Here is an 8,003-nt window from a genome sequence, read left to right as displayed (position 1 = left end):
CCCTTCACCAGGTGCTCAATCATTGATTCAGGCTGTGAGTTGTCAATTCCCATACACATATTCATGCTCCCATCCTCCCTCTTATGCACTTATATCATTACTGTTTTTAAAGTTGAATGTTAAATTATTATTTGCCAAGTATTTTCCCTTGGATTAACTTAAACTTAAGCAATTTTGATATGAAGTATTAATTAAAATTTGTGTCTGTGACCAGCTACTAGTTTGTAGCAATCTTCAGTTAGACTTCAAGATATAGAACAATCTCTTGGATCTTCTAGTTTTTCTTACTTTTGCCAAAACAAAAAAAACAGAGAAACTAAGCATTCTTCTTCAAGATATCTCCCAGTGTGAAGGCAGTATCACAAAATTCGCTAAGCAATGTGTACTCTGCAAATTCCTTTTGATGAGCTATTTTTTTTTAATATCAGCAGGTAGTTTACAGGTGTTTTAATCCTCCCATAAACAGAAGCATTAGAGCTTTCAACACACATAAGTTACATTTTCATGAATAAAAAAGAGAGAAGGTAACATTCAAATTAAAGGACATGACTGGTAAAAAAAAATGCTAATAGTTTTACTGAGAATAAGCAACAGACCTTTATTGTGGAACAGGCTGAATACAATTGCAGATGTGCTTATCAAAGCAACTAACATCAGATTCATAAATCAAAAACAACATAACACTGTCCTTATAATATATACTCTGAAAACAACAGCATTATTAATTAAAAGAAGAAAGCACACTAAAGAACAAGCTTAGGGTCTCAGTTTGGGTGTATCAATTACAAATTTAATTCAATTGAATACATTGCTTTTTGATTAATTAAGGAATTGAAATGCTAACATATATTTTTGAAAAACTTATATTTAACTGACAGTCTTTAATATGTTGTCAATCTCCCACAATGCAAAAATAAATACATTAAAAATAAAATAGTGGATACAAGCATTCATGAAAAAAAAAAGATTGAAATCCAAATTTTGCTTATTCAGATGGACTAATTTCCATTCACAAAATTTGCAGATAACAATTCACATCTTTTTTCCCTTCCAACCCGGGCCATTCTGTGATTCTGTTGTGGATGGCCCATCCCTGGAGGCATTCAAAGCCTGGCTGGACGTGGCTCTGGGCAGTCTGATCTGGTGGTGGTTGGTGACCCTGCACGTAGCAGAGGGTTTGAAAAACTAGATGATCATTCAATCCAGGCCATTCTGTGATTCTATGATTTTCCTCTCCATTGACTTTATACGACATGCTCCCTCACATGCAGGTATTACCAACATGTTTTTTATTGCATTAATTCATTAGTTTGACTCAGACATTGTAGACATTCCAAATTAACATTCTTAGAGAATGTGTTTCAGTCTGCTGAAAACTGCCTTGGTCGTATCTGCCCTGGTCATATCTTCTAAGCTGAAAACTGCCTTGGTCGTTTATATGCTTAGAATGAAGGCAAGTGTGGTACCAAGTGCAGCCTAGCTCTGCTGACTTGACAAAAAGCATATTTGATATAGTATGAATGTATATGTGCTGTATCAGAAGCTGTTAATTGCTAAAAACCTTTAAGTTTTAAAAACTTTTAAGTAGTTAGCAAATACTACCCCGAGAGAGTGATCAGGCTGGAAAGGCTGCCCAAGGAGGTGGTGTAGTCACCATCCATGAGGTGCTCAAGAAACATTTAGAAGTTGTACTGAGGGACATGATTTAGTGAGAAATATTGGTGATAGGTGATGTGAAAGACAAAATTGTTGGGGGTTTTTTTGTCTCAAAGCTTGCTTCATGAGGCCTTTCTGGTGATAGACTCTAAGTGACAACTACAGATTATCTAGAGGGATGGGTGGTGGGTGTCATTGTGCCACAGTACCTCTGGTCGTGATTGTAAAAATAAGCAGGAGAGGGACAAGCAGTCTTTTTCCAGGGGAGCAGCTTGAAGGAGCTGACCACTGCAAAAGGCGATAATGCTTGTGCATGGAAAAGAAGGGACCGTTCCCTGCCTACTTATCTGTTGGGCCAGCTATGTCACACTAACAGAGAGAAAAGGAAAAAAAAACAACAGAGAAATGGGGGATAAAAGGCCCTCACTAAACTAAGGACTTTGGAGAAGAACTCACAAACAATCCTTTGACTGAGAATTCCCTGAGGGAAATCCTCTTTTGGAAGAACACTCCTCACCTCCCCCTCTCCCCCCTCCCCAGGGCCTGCTTGCTGCAAAGCTTCCTGGCTTCCTCCCATCCCCTGTGGTGACCAGATGAGTTTCTGAGAACAGACCTGCTGTCAACCTTGCTGACCTACGGTGCTGACTGTCTCTCTCTTGCTTTCTATAACTACTCCTTGCTTTTTATTTCCTACCTCTTTTCTAACGCTCATCTCTCCTTCCCCTTATCCTTAAGTAACAAGGATTTGTAATAAAGTGGTTGGGATAACATTTGACCCGTTTGTGTCTTATTTGTAATATTTGTGTCTTAATCTTGCCATCGGATATACGTATACTAAAATAACCTCTTCTCCCTCCTATAAATTGGAGAAAGACAGTGGACAGTTGGACTGGATGCTCTTAGAGGTCTTTTCCAATCTTGATGATTCTATGAAAAAGAGGCTGTAAAGTTGTAATTTGTATCAGCTTAAGGAAAAAACTGTCAACACCTGGAAGAAGTATGAGCAACAAGGATGTTTGCTGGGGAAAAAATTGGAAGATGGTCTTGCCTTACAACTGGAAAACGAAACCAAAAGTTAGCAGTGTGTTTTCTCAGGCAAAGAAATACACCATTATCTAAGCATTCATACTGGCATGCCTTGGAGGTCAAATGGATGAATTTTGGTGTCATTCATAATTTGATATGCTAGCAGTTTTCTGAGGAAATAATGACTTAGAGAACCCAAAATTTAAGTAAACCTGAGTTTTTATCAACCAGGAAACGACTCCATCCAGACTTCATCAATTCCTCTAAACAGGAAGTCTTGATTAGTTACACTTCTTTACACTTTTTTACACTGTTTTCTTTTTTCAGCCTTTCATTTTCCCCTCATTTTTTTCCCTTCTTTTTTCCTTTTTTCTTTCCTTTTTAATAATAGATGAGAAATCCACAAATGTGAATATGAAATGATATCTAAGAAGCTAGAAACGTTTTCCCACTACAGAATTCTTTGCATAAGTTACTATCATAGAATCATATAGCAATGCTCCAAAAGTAATGCCTCTTATTTTATAATGTTGGTCCATAATGTCAGAGGTGGTGTTATGACAGTAGAGATTGAACCTTCCCACCAATATTCCCTTGTGTTTTGTTGCTATGTGACAAATGGCAGCAAAGAGGCAGTCTGACGAATTTATATCTAACATGAAAGAGCATATGAAAGGAAGGTGTGCAATTGAATTCCTCCATGCAAAAAAAAAAAAAGCACCCACTGGCATTCATTGATGCTTGCTGAATTTTTCTGGAGAATAAACAATGGATGTTTGCACAGAGGTGGTGGGTGGTGTATTTCAGTCATCGTGGCAGCAACAGTTGGTCTCCTCCATGGGTGCAGATTTTTACAAGCACAGCATGCAGGCTTTTGTTTGTGCTGGTGAAAATGCATAGTTAATGTTGGTGGTTGTCTTGAAAAATAGGGTTTTGTAGCTGAGAATTTGCTCAATCAGATATTGTTATTTTGCTCTTTGCATCTGTTATAGTTTCCATGGAAATAAATTACCTTTGAAGCAGCTTAGGATGGAAGGGACTTTAAATATCGTCTGGTTTCATACCTCCTGCTGTGGACTCCACTCACTAGATCGAGCTGCTCTGGATCCCATCCAGCCTGTCCTTGAAGGCCTCCAGGGATAGGGCACCCACAACTTCTCTGGGCAGCCTGTTAGAGTGCCTCACATAACAGATGTCCTCCTAACATCTAACGTAAATTTCCTCTCTTTTCATTTAAAACCATTGTTCCTTATCCTGTCACTATCAGACTGGGTAACAAGTCTGTTCTCCTCCTATTTATAAGCTTTTTTCAAGTACTGGAAGGCATCAGAGGGGTCTCCCCAGAGCCTTATCTTCTTCAGACTGAGCAAGCCTGGCTCCCTCAGCCTCTCTTCACAGGAGAGGTGCTCCAGCTCTCAAAACATCCTTGTGTTCCTCCCCTAGGCCTGATCCAACAGCTACATCCTTCTTCTGCTGGAGACCCCAGACCTGGATAGTACTCCAAATGGAGGCTCATGAAGGAAGGGTATAGAGGGGCAGTCACTTCCCCTGCCCTGCTGGCTATCTGGTTGTAATGGTTTGTTTATTATTTTGTGCAAAACCATAACATTTTGTGTTTACAATTTAGCAAAACTATGAGAATCAGATGCTTAATTTTGGCATTTAACAATAAACATCTATGATATAAGGACATATTACATTTGATTATTTATTGTATTAAGGCTCTCTTTATTTTGAAAGTATCGGTGAGCATTAAAGTAGATGCACAAAAGTTTACACGCATTTTACTTTGACAGTGTGTTTTATTTTGCTATAAAAATGTATTTAAAGGCTGAGAAACATATATCTCTAAAAGAAACAGCCACACGTGACAGTGACTGTATATGAATGAAATAGAAGCTTCTAATGAATTGTTTATTTAAAAAACTAAACCAATATTCATAGTTTCCCTTTAGTCAGAGATGAGCAGAAAAGAAAAAAGACTAATTTATTTATCTCAGTTTTTGTTCAGAAAGGATATCAATGAATAGAGTTTATAAATATGAATAGAGTTTATAAATATGAAGTGAAGTCCCTTATGCTGTTACACTGCTAGCTGCTGACCTTTCTGAATTCTTTTATTAAGATTATTAAGATTTTATAAAACCTCAATTTAGTCAGAATAGAAATTGCCTTCACTATTTAAGTTGTCAAGTGGTATCAATGAGTATGATTCAGCTTTCGTAACTAGCAGACACATTTCTGAAGGAAGTGTATTTCCATGTTTAGAACATACTATGGCAATATAACAGTAAAAGGAAGATTGTGAAGCTGCTAGCTTTGAAGCATTACTTATCTTTAGTTTACATGAATGTTAGTTCTGTGTCACTGGTAACTGTCAGTTTATTTCTTTTTAAATCAATTTATATCTGGAAGGCAAATACAATTTCTAATGTGTCATTTTAAGTATCTGAGATTTTATTTACTCTTTAAAATATCTGAGATTTTACTTATCTTTTGTTTATCCATTTACAGAATTTAGCTTTTTTTTTTTCTAGTTTACAGAATCACTCTTGCTCAAGTTTGGGTAAGTTGAATTGGAGATAGTCTGTGAAAGATCATATTCTAAGAGAAAATTGGTTTTCCAACATATAGTTAAAGAGTGTCATGGTTTTATTGTTTTTTTGTTATTGGTATTCCACATCATAACATCATGTAGTGCACTGGGAGTTAAAGTGATAATGCTCCAGTTCTGGACACTTGTCCGGAAGAGGAGAAGAACTACATATCCCAGTGGGCTTTGCAGTCAGAGAAGAGATATAACCACTGGCAAGATCACCTGATGCGCTCTTCTTCATCAGGCTTTCCTCCCTGCTGCTCAACCAGACTGCACATCTCACCTCAGCATTATGATGAGTCCTATCCACCTTTCGGACACTCTCTCTCCTTGTATTTGATTTATTAGCTTCAATTCTAATTATATTGTATTATAGTGTGTTATCTTGCATTCCGATACAATATTTAGTAAATAGTAAATAGTGGTTTTCTCCTAAGATCATTGCCATTGTTTTTAATTATTTTAGAGTCCTCTGTTCCCCTTTTCCGGAGCTGTGGATTTTGCAAAATCCCTTCAGCCCGCTAGTCACGGAACCAGGCAAAACCAGCCGGTAAACCATTGACAAAGAGAAACTCAAATTTTTTACCACTCCATAAAGCTGCTATCCAGTGCTTTCCATTTTATGAAAAGCTGCAGAAGACTGTTTTGTAGATTTGCTTTTTAAAGATAAATGGTTCATTTTTCACTTGAAACTCCTTTTACTGATTCGTATGTTAGTGAGATCACTGGAATATTAGGATACTGATAAAGTTGGAAAAAATAACAATTCTCTTTTTCAAGGTATCTTAGTTCGGACTATAAAGAGAATCTGAGCATGTGTAAATAAAAAATGTTAACTAGTGCATCGAGAAGAGGACCACAAAAATGATCCAAGGGGTGGAATGCCTCTTCTGCAAGGACAGACTGAGAGATCTGGGGCTGTGTGGCTTGGAGAAAACAGGGCTCTCGGAAGACCAGATAGAGGTCTTTCAGTATCTGAAGGGGGGCTGTAAGAAGGAAGGAGATATTTTATTGGAGTCTGTTGTGATAGGACAAGGGAAATGCTTTCAAACTAGAAGACAGAAGATTTAGTTTGGACATAAGAAAAAGGTTTTTTATGGTATGGGGTGTGAAGCATTGGAACAAGTTGCCTAGAGATGTGGTGGTTTCACCATCCTTGGAGACATCCAAGGTTGGGCTAGACAGGGCTGTGACTAACCTGATCTAGCTGTATATATCCCTGTTTATTGCAAGGTAGTTGGACTGGATGATCTTTAAAGGTCCCTTCCAATCAAATAATTCTATGATCAGTGGATTTTGGCTGTACAGTGGATACAGTGGCTGTAGAGTAAGTATGTCTTAAAGAATATATCTTCTCCAGCTACCCTTCATATTCATGAAATTATACCTCTAAAAAGACCCTTCCATTTTTATATTCACCAAATCATCCTAATTATATTACTTGTATCATATGTTGTTCAATAATCACTTTGAGCCAAGGTGTCTGACAGGGACCAAGTTCTGAGCTTGATGTAGTCACCAAACATTGCATGATGAGATTCTGGGCACAGCAAACTAGTCCCAGCTGGCTCATAGTTTGGGACTGAAAATTCCTCTTCAAGCTAAATTGAAGATAATTGGTGTGGCAATGCAAAGGAACTGAAATTCCAACAGAAAGATTTTTCTAAGAATTCCCTCTGCTCAGATATAAAGAGAGAAACTGATATGCATGTGAATGAAAAGAGTGAAAAATATAGGAAATGAGAGCCTTGAATACAGAAAATTAAGGGATGAAAATAGTTAGAAGGAAAGAAAAAGTTGATACACTAGGCAAGGAATGCAGTTGATAGAAAAAATCTATCAAACAAGACTAGGCAGAGAAATGGCAGATAATTCTTTTAATAACAAATATTTTGGGGTGCAAAATAAAGAAGCATCCATTGCGTTCACTTCTAGTATAGGAGTCTTGAATTGCATACATTTTCTGCACCAAGAACGATGTGTTTCAGTGTTGTGTGACATTATACCTGTTGGAACATTTAATACTGTATTAGTTGCCAAGGCAACAACATTTTTTTTGTGAAGCACATTTTGGGTCTAGCTTTCCCTCTTGGAGTTACACCCCTGTGGAGCACAAATAAATGTGACCAAGTTATGCATGAGGAGTCAGAATTTGATGAACCATAGCAAACATTAAATTGCCTGTATTTTGTACTTCTACACTATAATTTCCAGAAGCCTATTGTCACAATGATTAGTTTTTCATGACTACAGTTCAAAAAATTGTAATTAGACATAGAAACTCAAATGTTCTCATAGCTAGGGAGGTCTATTACCTCTTCATTATATCTGAAAGCTAAATGATAGTGCTATTGAATTGTTTAGTTTTCATATAACCAATATAACTGGAATATTCAAGAGGCACAAATACATTTGTATATATACACACACTACACTGCAAATACTGATTGATATACAGGATATATGTTAGAGCCTCAAATATGAACATGACATGTTAATTGATTTCTAACCCCTTCACGAACTCCTGAGCTCTAGGGTTACTGAATTCTTTTACTGCTCACTCAATTTTTCTTTTCGTATTTGCTTTTTGTGCTTTTATGTTCTAGCTTGTCTAAATTCACCAATTATTTCTCTTTTTGCAGGAGTTTATCTTGCACTGTATATTTGTATATGGCTTTGTATATTTGTATATTTCTATATGGCTTCACACATTTTGACTCTGACA

This window comes from Lagopus muta, chromosome 4, assembly GCF_023343835.1.
Source record: "Lagopus muta isolate bLagMut1 chromosome 4, bLagMut1 primary, whole genome shotgun sequence".
In the NCBI taxonomy this organism is placed as follows: domain Eukaryota; kingdom Metazoa; phylum Chordata; class Aves; order Galliformes; family Phasianidae; genus Lagopus; species Lagopus muta.
This window is presented reverse-complemented; position numbering follows the sequence as displayed.